The 15866-nt window shown below is 46.9% G+C and overlaps 1 protein-coding gene across 5 annotated transcripts in view; it reads left to right on the top strand.

The window, feature by feature from the left end:
* FPGS (folylpolyglutamate synthase) overlaps positions 1-15866 on the top strand; it is a 393648-nt gene that overhangs the window by 34809 nt on the left and 342973 nt on the right. The window lies entirely within an intron of this gene.

Below are 15866 nucleotides of genomic sequence, written 5' to 3'. Positions count from 1 at the left end.
CTTTGGCTGCCAGTTTACAGACCACAGGAAGGATCAGGGAAGGGCATTGTCTAAAGTTATTTGTGTTTATTTGTTAATGCTGTTCAAACTTGTATTTATGGATCATGAATGCAAACCTTTATTATTAGGGTGAGCGCTGTAAGGAAGTTACGGACAGTTGTTTCAGTGTAGGAATGTGTACACATTTGCAAAGTTTAACAATAAGTGCCCACATACATTACTCCCAAAATGCCCTTTGATCAGATGCAAATATTTTCAGAAGCTTGAAAGCAAGATTGATGATCCTTTCCTTTCAAAATAAAATGTTCACAAAAAATGCAACTGGGGTGGAAAATGTTTTTCTAAACTACTGTGAAATAATAGGCACCATTTCTTCAAGCATCATTTAGTAAACTGTGTTAATGAATGCCAGTTTTACCAAAAATATTCATAATGGAAAATTAGTACAACCAGTTTCAACAAAATAATAGGAAACATGAAAATGAACAAGCATTGGCAAATTCAGCTGGCTTTATTTATTTATTTTGAAAGTTTTATAGAGCGCGAACAAGACCCTTGCGGGTATCAGAGCTCTTTACAGTAAAATAGTGTATAGGCATAACAAACAGTAAAAATAAGCAGGACCATAAGTATAATATCAAAAAGCAAAGGGACATATCAAGCATTAAGGATAATCAGGACCAAAAGGTTGGCAGCAGAAAACAATCAACGGATAGAAGGGTAAGTCAGATGAGGTGCAAAACGGTACCGATTGGTTTTGAAGGATGATGGTAATACATTGATGGTGAAAACGACAACAACAAGTGGAACAAAGCTGTACATATAAGATCCAAGCATTATATAGGTAGGAAAGAAGAATGGAGTTAGGGGTTCTCCACAGTCATGTGAGGCAATGTTTATGTAAATTTCACCATATGGATGCCTTTTACTTCCAGTTTGAAGGAAGAGGAGGAGGGGTTCAGTCTTATTTCTGGTGGCAGGGCATTCCAGATCCTAGGTGCCATTCCAGAGAAGCGGCGATTGTAAGATTTTCTCTTTTTGAATTTTTGTGGTTTCAGAAGGAGGTTGTCCGCACTTCTTGTTGGTCTTGACCCTCCAGATATTGTGAGTTTTTGTGCGAGATAGCTGGGCACATTGTGATGTAGGGCCCTGTGTGTCATGCAAGCTATTTTCAGGTTGATTCTGGCTTCAAATGGCAGCCAGTTTAAAGATATTAGATTTGGGGAGATGTGGCCCCTTTTTTTGAGCCAGTGATTAGTCTCGCTGCTCCAGATATTGTGAGTTTTTGTGCGAGATAGCTGGGCACATTGTGATGTAGGGCCCTGTGAGTCATGCAAGCTATTTTCAGGTTGATTCTGGCTTCAAATGGCAGCCAGTTTAAAGATATTAGATTTGGGGAGATGTGGGCCCTTTTTTTGAGCCAGTGATTTGTCTCGCTGCCGCGTAGGTAGAGGCTCTTAGAGGAGCTGTAGTGGCCTTGGGGAGACCGCATAACGAGACACTTCCATAGTCCAGCCGAGGTAAAACTAGAGCCTGAACCGCTAACTTGAAGTCATTGGGAGGTAGGAAGGGCTTCAGCTTCCTTGGTGTATTGATATGAAAGTTTACTCTCCTCGTTGAATTACTAATATGCTTCTGCATATTGAGGTTACAATCCAAAGTTATACCAAGTGATTTCGCAGAGTCCACGATGGTTGGTTGAACATAGAGTGCTGTGAGGTGTTTTATCAAATTGTGCATAGTGGGGACTTTGGTGGGTGGGGCAATAAGGAGGAATTCAGTTTTCAAGCCATTCAGTTTGAGGTGATTCACTGCCAGCCATGTTTTGGTGGTCTTAAGCGTATCGTTGAGTAAGCTAATGTCGTCCAAGGTGTTGATTTTGAGGTAGAGTTGAGTGTCGTCTGCATACATGTGAAATTGCACGTTGGATGTTTGTAACAGATCGGTGAGTGGTTCCATGAAGAGGTTGAAGAGTGTAGGGGATAATAAGGAAAGGTGTGGGACTCCTAGCGTAACAGGAACTGGTTTGGACAGGGTGTTGTTGACCTTGAATTTTTGAGTCCAATTATGCAGAAAAGAGGTAAACCAGTCTAGCACTGGTCCTGAGAGACCCATTCTGTATTTCAACAGATTTGTCAAGTGATCGTGTTTGACCGTGTCGAACGCTGAGGAAAGGTCTAACAGGATGAAGAGACATGCTTTGTTCTGATCGAGGAGTTGTAGTGCATCATCAATGATTTGTGTCGAGGCTGATTCCGTGCTGTGATTTGCCCGGAAGCCGGATTGGTGTTTATTTAGGAGGTTGAAGTTGTCGATATGTTTTGTCAGTTGGTGATGAACACATTTTTCCATAAGTTTGGCCAGGGTGGGAATATTGGAGATTGGGCGGTAGTTGTTGAGGTCCGTGGGGTCAGCTGTGGGTTTCTTAAGGATGGGAGACACTGCTCCAACCTTTAATGAGTCCGGGATGCTGCCTTGTAGGAGTGAACTGTTGATGATCTTGGTCCATATGGGTAGTAGCAAAGGTGTGAGATCTTTGACCGCATTTGTGGGGAGAGGGTCCGTGAGGTGATTGGAAGGCTTCAGGGCACTGAGAGAATTTCCTATAGCTTCTTCAGAGTAGGAGTAAAAATATGACCATGTATTAAATTTATAAGCACAGGTGCTCACCATATTCTTGCCTCCGCCGCACAACCGACCACACCATCGACGAGCTACCAATCCATTTTTGCCCTGAAGAAGTCCCATCTGGGACGAAACACGTCGGCTGTTCGTTTCTATCTATTGGAATAATAAAAGAATTAATCAAAAAATTTGGATATCACTTTCAGTGTCTTTGTAACAAGTTCACTGCCTTTTTACAATTCTGATATATGGTGCACCTGTGCTTATAAATGTAATATATGTTAAGTTCTGTATTGAACTATCAATGTGATGGTGGGTGTTGTATCAGTGTGCATATAAACCCCAGTCCACCAATTAAAAGGGGAAATTATTTTTGAGGTTATTGTGGGTCAGGTGCATTGCTATGAAGGTTCCCCCATCCGCCAGTTTTTAGCATAAAAATATGACCATGTTGCGTTGTTTTTCAAGGTAAACTTTGATGGGATTTGTTCAGAAGCGTTAGGGGGTGGGGTTGGGGGGATTTGGTGAGGGGGCCAGAGTGAGAGATTAAGTCCTTGAGGAGATATTTCTTGATGTTCTCAGTCTTTAGGTTAAAGTGGTTAGAAAAGTCATCACAAGATGGTTGTGGGTGAGATAATTCAAGTGGCCTTTGCGGTTGCTCCTTAGATTGCGTTTTGATTAATTCAAAAAGTTTTTGGTGGCATCAGTCTTAGCAATTATTAAGTCCATGATTGCGCCCTTATTGTGTGTCGGACTGTTGCACAGTTGGATGAGGTCTAAGGCGTTGAGGAAGTTTTTGAGGCTGTTGACTACTGTGTCATTAAGGTCGTTCCAGTGGAGGTTAAAAGTCACCCAGGAAAATTTGTGTGTTTCGTCGACCGGTGAGTGATGTGATCAGGTCCATGAGGTGTTTTGTGAATAGGAGGTTTTCGCCAGGTGGGTGATAGATGATGTGGAGCGAGCAGACAGGTTTACCATTGCTGTTGATGTTTAGACTGATGTATTCGCAAGACGGGAGTAACAAAGGTATGGCTCTGATAATGGTAGTTGCTGCGGTGTATGCACGCAATGCCACCTCCAATCGTGCCTCCCAACCTGTCTAGTCTGATGTCATAGTTAGGGGGAACCTAAATGTCGATTAGGGGCTAGGAAGAGTCTGTAAGCCATGTTTCAGTGAGTATGATGAGGTCGGGGTTAGTCGAGATAATGAGGTGGGCTATGTCAGTGGCGTGTTTCGATGCCGATCTACAATTCAGGAGTTAGCATTTTAGACATGGGTGGACGGGGGAAGAGGTGGCTTCCTGGATGAGTGGGACTTTACAGCAATTATTGATGATGATTCCTCTGTTGTGAGACGAGGGCCTGTGAGGGATTCCGAGGATAGAGGGTATGGGCATGTGTGTGAGAGGAACAGTGGTAGTAGAGGGCGGTTCGTTGGAGAGCAGGAGAGAGAGAGAGAGAGAGTGATCGATTGATCTCGGAGAGATGGTTATTGGTACGCGAAGGGCGGGAGGGTACTGATATCCACCTGGGAGCAATGGGTTTTGTGCAGTGGGGGTGTGTGGGGGACTTGGATGATTCATAGCATGCTATTAAGAGCGTGAAGGTCTTCATCTAAGTGTGGACATGATCTCATCTAGTCTAGTGTCTGCTGGGGTTATGGTGGGGTGGGGAGATGCGCTTAATGTGTGTGCAAGGGGTGTCCGTTTGTTAGATGAATGTGGTAGTACCGGGGTGCGTGCGTTCGATTTGTGCGGGTGTATGCGTTTGTGTTAGAGAAAGTGATGTAGATGGTTGGATAGAGGGTTTGCCATTTCGGTCGGCATGAGTGGGAGGAGAAGAGGGAGGCAAATGTTGTTTAGAGGGTGAGCTGGTGTTAGGGAAGTCGAGGGATGGACCGTGTTGTGCAGGGGACTGGTCTGTGGAAGACTGGATGGCGTGAGTCTTGTACAAGTGTAAAAAAAAGTCAACGGGATCGAGCCAGCCGATGAAGCAGGCAAGCAAGAAAAACCAACTTGCCTTTGGTCACGTCGATGCGATCTGCGGGGCTGAGTCACAGCTTCAAACCAAGAGCTGCCGTTGATCCGAGCCTTAATGAGCAAAAGTTGTGGAGGAGTCTGCACAGCTCACGCTACGCTCACATGAAAAGCGTTATGTTGCCATGGTTACAATGTGAAGTCCGTAACACTGACCGCCACGTATACAGAGTGCAATGATAGGACTTCAACATTAATATTGGCGTTGCTATTAGTTGATCCTGAAGGGGCAGAGCTAGGCTGCGATTACGTCCCGAGGATCGCTTGTGCGGGGAGGCGTACTCCGTGTGGCTCCGGGAGCTATTTCCTGATAAATCTGCCTGCTCCCTCACTCCTTATGGACGTCCTTACCGTGATTGCCTCTCTTGTGAGCCCCAATGCGTCATCCTATTACCAGCTGAGCCCTTCCTCTTCTATTTGAGAGGGCAGCAATGTTCAGTCAGCGGACGAATCCTGTCTCTATTCCAAATGCATTCTATTCCGATGTCAGCAGTCCTTGACGGCTTAACCCAGCCAGAGTCGGAGCGGGTAGAAGTGGGCGGTGATGTGAGGGGGGGGGGTCCGGTCGACTCTCCGTTTCGTAGGTGATGTCTTTGTTCCGTCTCTATTCCGATGTCAGTGATACTCGATCGCTCCGACTCCGGCAGGTTTAAGCCGCCAGAAGAGGGCGGCAATGTGCTGTAGAGGGTCCGGTCAACTCTCCGTTTCGTAGGTGAGGGTCCGTCAATAGTCCTCTCCACTGGAGTCAGCGAGGACCGAGGTAGACGTCCGGGTTGGCCCTGCTTCTTATTCAAGTAGCTTTAATCGATGCATTTTCTCTTCCTTGTTCAGTTCCACTGTTCTGTTCTAGTATGTTGACTGCCGCTAATATGGATATTCGAAGCAAGCAGATCCCACGCGCTCGGAGCTCCTTTGGAGAGCTCCTACCAGTCAGCCATTTTGGTACTTGTGTGCGTGGTACTTGAATGCGTGTCTTGTTTGGCAGCGTTTGTAAAACTTTGTGAGAACTGCCAGTCCCTCACCATTAAAACAAACCTTGGCAAGAATAGTTTTTGGTCTTGGAAAGTACAACTCTCCACAGTAGTCCCTGGCACTGAACAAAACTACTTTGTGTGCCGATATGCTCCTTGTAAAAACATGGATGGTTGGATTGATACATAAAATATTTTATGAAAACAAAAGGTTAAATCCAGAACTAATTTGGGGTCGGATTCTTAAAGAAAATGATAAAATTGCATCCATGGATATGTCTTTGCTTTAGTGTAGATTTATGTCTTTCATCAATTCACAGGAATTTGCAGAAGTAGGCCAAGAAATCATAGTCCTAGAAAATATTTGTGAACTGCCTTTTAGCACAAGCAAATATGGATGTGTAAATTTTCTCATGCGAAAATCTGAGTGTTTCTTGGAATGGGAAAACATTATACACTAGCTAAAGAGAACCCCTAAAACAAGCATTGGAAATGCAATAGGTCTCGCATTAGGAAAGTTTGAGCGATTGGTATTGTAAATGACACTTTTTTTATTTATGTGTTGGTTTTGAAAATAGCAAAATTAATAGCTTGGTCAGTTACAATGTCAATAGTTTTAACTTTCGCAAATGTGACACCTATAGCATTTGTAATGCAATGTGTGTTGTATTTACGTGACTTAGATGTATAGATATTACAAATAACAATGGCTTTTAATTTTGTAAATAATTAATACTTAAATAAAAGTTATTGTAATTTATAACGGCAATACCTTAAACGTTTGTAAATAACTTTTGTGAAGATTATGTTCAGTGTATTTTATTGTGATGAAAAACCAAGAACATTGCATTTCCACCTACACACACACACAGCCCCACACACACACACACACACACACACACACACACACACACACACACATATAGATGTGGTGGTGGTGGATCTGGGGGATATGGTGGTGGTGGATGTGGTGGTGGATGTGGTGGTGGATGTGGTGGTGGATGTGGTTGTGGTGGTGGATGTGGTTGTGGTGGTGGTTGTGGTTGTGGTGGTGGATGTGGTTGTGGTGGTGGATGTGGTGGTGGTGGATGTGGTGGTGGTGGATGCGGTGGTGGTGGATGCGGTGGTGGTGGATGCGGTGGTGGTGGATGCGGTGGTGGTGGATGCGGTGGTGGTGGATGCGGTGGTGGTGGTGGATGTGGTGGTGGATGCGGTGGTGGTGGAAGTGGTGGTTGATGTGTTGGATGTGGTGGTGAATGTGGTGGTGGTGGGTGTGGTGGTGGATGTGGTGTTGGTGGATGTGGTGTTGGTGGATGTGGTGTTGGTGGATGTGGTGTTGGTGGATGCGCTGGTGGTGGTGGATGCGGTGGTGGTGGATGTGGTGGTGGTGGATGTGGTGGTGGTGGATGTGGTGGTGGTGGATGTGGTGGTGGTGGATGTGGTGGTGGTGGATGCGGTGGTGGTGGATGCAGTGGTGGTGGAAGTGGTGGAGTGTTGGATGCGGTGGTGGTGGATGCGGTGGATGTCATGGTGGATGTGGTGGTGGTGGTGGATGTGGTGGTGGTGGTGGTGGATGTGGTGGTGGAAGCGGTGGTGGTGGTGGATGCGGTCTTGGTGGTGGATGCAGTGGTGGTGGATGGGGTGGTGGTGGTGGTGGATGGGGTGGTGGATGTAGTGGTGGTGGGTATGGTGGATGTGGTGGTGGTGGATGTGGTGGTGGATGTGGTGGTGGAAGCGGTGGTGGTGGTGGATGCGGTCTTGGTGGTGGATGCAGTGGTGGTGGATGGGGTGGTGGTGGTGGTGGATGGGGTGGTGGATGTAGTGGTGGTGGGTATGGTGGATGTGGTTGTGGTGGGTGTGGTTAAAGTGTTGGTGGATGTGGTGGTGGTGGTGGATGCGGTGGTGGTGGATGTGGTGGTGGATGTAGTGGTGGTGGAAGACGTGTTAGATGTGGTAGTGAATGTGGTGGTGGTGGATGTGTTGAAAGTGGTGGTGGTGGTGGATGTGGTGGTGGATGTGGTGGTGGATGTGGTGGTGGATGTGGTGGTGGATGTGGCGGTGGATGTCATGGTGGATGTGGAGGTGATGGTGGATGCAGTGGATGTGGTGGTGGATGCGGTGGTGGTGGATGCGGTGGTGGTGGTGGATGTAGTGGTGGTGGTGGATGGGGTGTTAGTGGTGGTGGATGATGTGGTGGTGGTGGATGCGGTGGTGGTGGATGCGGTGGTGGTGGATGCAGTGGTGGTGGTGGATGGGGTGGTGGATGTAGTGGTGGTGGGTGTGGTGGATTAAGTGGTGGTGGGTGTGGTGGATGTAGTGGTGGTGGGTGTGGTGGATGTGGTGGTGGATGAGGTGTTGGATGTGGTGGTGGTGGTGGATGCGGTGGTGGTGGATGTGTTGGATGTGGTGGTGGATGTGGTGGTGGATGTGGTGGTGGATGTGGTGGTGGTGGTGGATGTGGTGGTGGTGGTGGTGGATGTGGTGGATGTGGATGTGGTGGTGGTGGATGCGGTGTATGTGGATGCGGTGTATGTGGATGCGGTGTATGTGGATGCGGTGGTGGATGTGGCGGTGGATGTCATGGTGGATGTGGAGGTGGATGTGGTGGTGGATGCGGTGGATGTGGTGGTGGTGGTTGCGGTGGTGATGGTGGATGAGGTGGTGGATGTAGTGGTGGTGGGTGTGGTTAAAGTGTTGGTGGATGTGGTGGTGGATGTGGTGGTGGATGTGGTGGTGGTGGATGCGGTGGTGGATGTGGTGGTGGTGGTGGATGTGGTGTTGGTGGATGCGGTGGTGGATACGGTGGATGTGGTGGTGGATGTGGTGATGGTGGATGTGGTGTTGGATGCGGTGGATGGGGTGGTGGTGGATGGGGTGGTGGATGTAGTGGTGGTGGGTGTGGTGGATGTGGTGGTGGTGGTGGGTGTGGTGGATGTAGTGGGTGTGGTTAAAGTGTTGGTGGATGTGGTGGTGGATGTGGTAGATGCGGTGGTGGATGTGGTGTTGGTGGTGGATGCGGTGGTGGATGTAGTGGTGGTGGATGTGGTGGTGGACATGTTAGATGTGGTGGTGGACATGTTAGATGTGGTGGTGGACATGTTAGATGTGGTGGTGGATGTGGTGAAAGTGGTGGTGGATGTGGTGGTGGTGGATGTGGTGGTGGATGTGGCAGTGGATGTGATGGCGGATGTGATGGTGGATGTGGATGTGGTGGTGGATGTGGTGGTGGATGTGGTGGTGGATGTGGTGGTGGATGCAGTGGATGTGGTGGTGGATGCAGTGGATGTGGTGGTGGTGGTGGTGGATGCAGTGGTGGTGGCGGATGCAGTGGTGGTGGTGGATGGGGTGTTGGTGGTGGTGGTGGATGCAGTGATGGTGGTGGATGGGGTGGTGGTGGTGGATGTAGTGGTGGTGGATGTGGTGGTGGATGTGGTGGTGGATGTGGTGGTGGATGTGGTGGTGGATGCGGTGGTGGTGGTGGATGCGGTGGTGGTGGTGGATGCGGTGCTGGTGGTGGATGCGGTGCTGGTGGTGGATGCGGTGCTGGTGGTGGATGCGGTGGTGGTGGTGGATGCGGTGGTGGTGGTGGATGCGGTGGTGGTGGTGAATGCGGTGTTGGTGGATGCGGTGGTGGTGGTGGATGCGGTGGTGGTGGATGCGGTGGTGGTGGATGCGGTGGTGGTGGATGTGTTGGATGTGGTGGTGGATGTGTTGGATGTGGTGGTGGATGTGGTGGTGGGTGTGGATGTGGTGGTGGATGTGGTGGTGGTGGATGTGGTGGTGGATTACATTGAACCTGCATGCATCAAGTGCGGATTATACAATCTAAAATAATGATTTATTTTGCGCTGACTCGCAACCTTAACCAGCCGTGATCATTTAGAAATAGATAAGACTATCCACTTAGCTGTGTGAATACAGCACATTCTACAGTTGATAATAAAAAGTCACCAACACAACTAAATAAAGAGCATGAAAAGACAAATAAGAAAGCTGGTGAAAAAGAAAACACATTGCCCAAAAAATAGTGCTTCTGCAAACTGCATATATTGTGCAAAAAGAAACGGAGCATTACTGACATTGACCAATAACTTACTTAACAATTCTTTTAAGCTAAAGAAATCCATTGCAGCGCACGTTCAGTGACTAAAAATTGAAATCAAAGCAACCACAATCATCCATCAAAAGAACAGCTCAAGAAGGCTGTATGGTGGGCATCGTAAATAAAAAGTGCACTTTACACGGCCGGCCGGCCGTGAAACTGAAAGCAAGGCCGGCCGGCCGTGAAAGCCTTTGATCTGGCAGGGGGTGGAGCGGCACCAAGCTGGGCAACAGATGGCTGGCGATTTGATGCTGTGCACGCGCATCGGGCACAGCACCAAATCGCCAGTTAGTTAAAGTTTGTTTAAAGCCCTATAGTCTCGCTTCTCTATCAATGCGCATGCGCATTGATAGGTCACGAGACCTAAAAAGCAACTCAACTGGTTTGTACAAACTCAAAAGGGCATTCCAAACCTGGCAATATTGCTTAGTAGATCTGCGGAAAGGTGGTAAAATGAGGAAATTGTTAGAAGTCAAACCCTACTATAGTATGAGCCTTGGTATAATTAGAAAGGCTCCTATCACAGCTTTTATATAATGAGATTGCTGCCATAATGTATCGCAACACCAATGGGACAAATGTATTATTTTACAGGGAAAGTAGATTTCTAAAGCAACTTGTCCCATGGACAAGTAGATATTTTCTAAAGCAACTTGTCCCATGGACAAGTAGATATTTTATTTTAATTCCACACCTCTGAAATCTCATCTTAGATCTCTGCTCCTTAATTGCAGATCAGTGCTAAAGCGTGCTGATGTCATTCTCACTTGAGACCTCGACCTCCTGAACCTTACTGAAACTTGGCTCAATGAATCATACCCTCCTACTTTAAAATACTTGTACCACCCAACGCCAACATCAGACTTGACCGATCTGGTCAAATTGATAGTGGAACTGCATGCATTTACTGCTCCACGCTCACCATGGCTACTATGACACTATGTGAATACCTCAGTATAGAAATCTGCAGCAATAAAAAACCTGTAAGTAAACTTCACACAGTTTACATGCATTAGAAAATTCATGGTCACTACCCCGAAGGAAATAGTGAAACTGCTGTAGTTGTAGGACAATCTCACTCCTAAATGTACACGAAGGTTAGAAATGTTCTGTGCAGTTAAGTTGGTGCTATTCGGTAATCCTTTTGGGACTGAAGGACCAAGTTACAATGCTGAGTTGCGCTATCCCAGACGTGGGTAGCGACACCGAATGCACACAAGAAAGAAAATTTCATGCGAGGTTGTTATGCGTTTGAAGTTGGTTTATTACGAATAAAGTTTTTCTCCAATCTGGATGTTGTATTCACACCATAAAGTTCATGAGAAACATCAATCTTCGTTTCTTATTAATTCATTCAAAATTTCCCCACGATTTCCCAATGCATTTCGGGCTCAGTGCCCTTCATCAGGGGATTTAACAGTACGGTTGGCAAAAAAATACACAAATTTAGTACGCAACATAATGTACATCAAATCAATTCAAAAGTGAAAACAATCACTTTATCAACATTTTATCAAAGATACGCTCTTAGCTTCGACCCACCTAGTATAAACAAAATAGTGCACGCTTAACCCCTGTTAACATGGGATACTATTCAAAAATGGAAAAGTTGTCATGTTCCCCTTAAAAATACTGGAATACAAGAAAAGGTACGGGTGTCGGTGATGAGTGCTCGTGTCGACTCTGTGATATATCAACGTGTGGATTACGAACAGGATGTGTGGTTCGACAAGTTTAAAATAGCCACATGAAACAGAGCAGATAAAAACATCTCGTGTGAGGGTGACACGCCTGGGTTGTATGAACCGTCAAGAACCTGGTTGGTGGAAGGTTATAACCCCAAAGGGGAAGTTATGGCAGTGACAAAAGAAATCAGAGCCATCCTGGCAAAGTAAACGGCTCATTGGTATGACCGCTAATACCTGAACAAGTGAACCAGGTCGCTTACCGATCTCAATGCGTAGTACTGGAAACAAAGTAACCCTCCATGTGCGTCGGCGGTATGGAATGCGAAGTCCCGACCGAGTCTTAACGTAAACGTCGAGTGACGCATGTGGTCATGTGATGGATGAAGTTAGAAAACAGACTGGAATGAGTCTGAATTACGTGAATAGTCGTGTAACGTTGGGAAAGTGCAACAAATGGTGGATCGTGATGTAGAATGAAAAAAAAATAAAAAAGGGTCATTTTTTCAGCAATTTTGCCCAGACCAGGTAGCAAGGAGACCGGGCGGAAATTGGTCAGGTCAGAGGTATCAAGCCCCGGTTTTTTTAGGAGCGTTTTGACTCTGACCTGTTTCCAGCTGGGTGGCACCACACCCCAGGAGAAAGAAGAGTTTAGCAGCTCTGTTGCTAGGGGGGCAATCGTATCTGCAATCTGTTTAAGGATGTACATGGGCGCCGGGTCAGATGGAGAGCCACTCTTCAGGGATGATAGAGTTTTACAGAAATCGTCCCTGGTAATTGCACTGAAAGAGTCCAGCAGAGGGCCGGAGATAGGTGCCGGACAGGTGTCGTCACTGATAGAGGTGACGTTCTGTGGTAGGCTATCAAGGATTCTTTGTATCTTGGTGTCAAAGAACTCCGCTAACTGATTGCACCTAGCTTCAGTATATTCTTGGGAAGTCACCGGGGAACTTCCATAAAAGGTTTGCTTGAGTCCTCGCAGCCTTCAACACCACGCGAGCTGACGATACTCTGCTCACAATCAATATCTGCAGGCTCTGAGAGGCGACGTCCTGCTCTGTGCACCTCATGGATTTATCCCTTGCCAGCTTGTCCCACTACATCCTGCGCTATAATGACATTCCCCTGGGACCTGTTTCTTCTCTGCTGTAAAACGTGGCAGCAATGTTCTGTACAGTGTCACTCTGCATCTCTTTTAAGGCACTGTACGCTGAGTATGTTAAAACTGCCGCTCTCTGCACTGCTAATTTTAACAACTTGTGATGGCGGGTGGGGGCAAGCAATGGACAGGTAAAGGGCAAGCAAAAAGGACAAGGGATGACGGGTAGGTGCAAGCACACAGGCAACGGAGAGTGGGAGGTGGACAGAGGGGGGGAAGGAGTACGCAAGGGTGATGCCTCTCAGTCCGAGGGTCTCTGGCAGTCTGGAGTATGTGGTAGGGCTCCATTTGGTGAAAAGCAAGAGACGCCAGTATGATTGAAAAGAGCATACTCGTCCGCAGCATAAGAGCCAGCACATTGCTCTGAGGCGCTAGAGGGAAGGGACAGATGCACTACATCCAATTACTGAAGACCGAGCACCAGGCCCCATATGCTTCTACAGATCATAATGTACTTAGCGTAGAGACCATAAATCACTGTAATGTCTGCACAAGAAAACACCGTTCAACATTCCCTCGCGCACATGTGAGCTTATGCAAAAAACACCAAAGAGAGGATGCTTCGAACGCGGGGCCCCCAGATCCAGACCAAAAGAGCACTGTCTGGCCTTGTTTGACAGATCTATTTAAATAAACAGCAGGGGTCCTCGTGCTGCCTGGGGCTGCGTGCCACAAAAACAAGCTAATACTTAAAACAAGCATTACAAATGCAATTGGTCTCGCCTTTCATTAAGTTAGTCATTTGCTTTGCTATACAATACCATTAACAAAGCAAATGGCTTTCACTTAATCAAAGGTGAGACCTATAGCATTTGCAATGCAATCGGTCGCGCATTTGCGAGAGTTTGAGCTATTGGCATTGTAAATGCCTGTGCCTATTGGTTGTGTTTAAAAACACCTGCAATAAAAAAAAGGCATTGTCGTTTGCAATGCTGAACGTTCAAAATCTCGCAATTGTGAGACCTATTGCATTGCAAACGATTGCTGTTTTATATGATTTGTTCCAATAATACGGGTTTCCTATAAGAGGTCTACGTGTGAAAGGGTAAAAAAAACCCCTTCGGTTACTATAAAAAAAAAAAAATTTCATCAGAGGATGAAGTGAAACATGCTAGGGCAAGGGGCAGTGGTGTCAGACTGCTCTCCATCGGGTGGAAACTATGCCGAGTAGGGGAACTGAGTAAATGCAGGTATGTTTCATGACCGGTGTCCCAAGATCTTAAGCAACCCCTTTATTGGCTGAGAAGAACTGTTCACACGGAGGAAGAATGCATTCCATGACAAAATACAGGCACGTGCACCAAAATATTTTTCACCTGCAGCGAAGTGCAGTGGACTTGACCGGCGCCCTGCTTGTTATGCTGCTTAGTTACATGATTGTGCAGAGCGTGCTTGTGACTTTGTTGCTATGCACTTGTATTGTATGAACATTTGTAAAGCGCACTGTATCCCTACGGGTATCCAGGCGCTGTGATACACATATATTACCAACGGGGGATGCTATAGATCATACCGAAAAAATTATACTCTGGGAAAAAGTCAGGTCTTCATTTTTTTACGAAACCACATCAAATCCTGTACCTGTCGCAGTTCACAGGGAAGGCTATTCCAGAGGCGATCGGCTGCCACGCCAAACACTCTTCCCCCCCATAGTTACTTACTTTGTTTTGGGTATGATTACCAGATTGGCTGATAAGGAGCGGAGGCTGCGTGTAGGAACATACCATCCAAATGTATTCTGTAGTGTTTTGGGCCCAATTCCATGTAGAGCTTTAAACACGATGCAGAGAGACTTGAACTGTACCCTTTGAGCCACCGGGAGTCAGTGCAACTCTGCCAAAGCCTGAGATGAAGATGACCGACATGGTCTCATAAGTGCAAGTTTTGCTGCTGCCGCCTGAAATCTCTGGAGCCTCTCGAGCAAATATCTCAGACTCCAGTAGCAAAGCATTGCAATAATCCAGGCGGCTCGTGATGATACTTCTCTACTAAAGCTCTGGCCTGGGCTGGAAGCACTGGCAGCACCTTCCACAGTTCTCTAATAGGAGTATAGCAGCTCCCCACCAGCTTGTTAACATGAGACTCTAGGTTCAGCTTATCAATAAAGTTGACCCCCAGATTTCGCACAGTCCTCACAGGTACCAAAGGAGCATCCGTGGGTATAGTCTAAAAATTAGCAGGAAGAACTAGCAGCACTCTGCCTACTCCACAGTGCAGGATCTCTGTTTTGTCATTATTGAATTGCAGGGAGTTCTCTCAACCAAATAACCATTTCCCGCATACAAGCGTGGACATTTTGCAGTGCACCAACATGATCACCTTCCAGAGACAAAATGAGCTGGGTATCATCAGCATAGTTAACCAACCTAGTGTTGAATGACTTGATACCTATCAGCGGCCTTATATAGGCATTAAATAAAATAGGGCTGATTGAGGACCCCTGAGGTACTCGATGCTCCATGTCAACAAAGTCAGATAGATCGCCCCCCTTTCAATCAGCCAAATATGACTGAACCCGTCTCAGCGCTACCCCTACCACCCCAATTTCTTCCAGCCTTGCCAGGAGGATCGCATGATTGACCGTATTGAATGCGGCAGGCAGGTCCAGCAAGATTAAAATAGCAGATTGTCCCCTGTCTGCACTCATTTCAAGATCGTCCAGAACGGTCAACATGTCCCATGGCCTGGGCGGAACCCAAATTGCTCATCTTCCAGCTTGTTGTTAACCTCCAGGAATTGGGAAAGCGACCTGCTCACCAGGCGCTCCATAATGTTCGCTGGGTAAGGGAGACCTGGGCCTTGTACTGTAATTGTCACCGTCGCCAAGAAGAGACAGGCTGTCGGCATGCATGCTGTTTGGCAAGCACCGGCACCTTATTGACTTGGCAGTGAAAAGGGTGCGACAAGGAGGGAGGGGTAACGAAGGAGAGCTGAATAGTCTCTGGTTACAAACTGCAGGCAGGCGCATAGCTATAAAGATTGCTATCGCTCTCAACAGAACACATGGGCCTTGTTTGGGAATGTAAATCCATGCAGATGGAGTTAAGGCGTATCGGGGGCATGTGAAAGGATGCGTGTCTGCGAACTAGCCTATGTCATTTACAGAAGCTTCCGCCAGGTTTGACATTATGCCAAATAAATGCGGACATTTCTTAACTCCTGGTTAGAACAGTGAAAGCGAGACTAGAAGTACCAGAATGCTAATGGCTAGTGGGTAAAACCCTATAAAGGAGCAGTTGTCCTACAGAGCGAGTGGCCGGTTAATAAAGGTTAGTTTGCAAATTAAGG

This window comes from Lissotriton vulgaris, unplaced genomic scaffold, assembly GCF_964263255.1.
Source record: "Lissotriton vulgaris unplaced genomic scaffold, aLisVul1.2 SCAFFOLD_995, whole genome shotgun sequence".
Taxonomy (NCBI): domain Eukaryota; kingdom Metazoa; phylum Chordata; class Amphibia; order Caudata; family Salamandridae; genus Lissotriton; species Lissotriton vulgaris.
The sequence above is the reverse complement of the archived record's forward strand: the minus strand, read 5'-3'. Positions and strand labels throughout refer to the sequence as shown.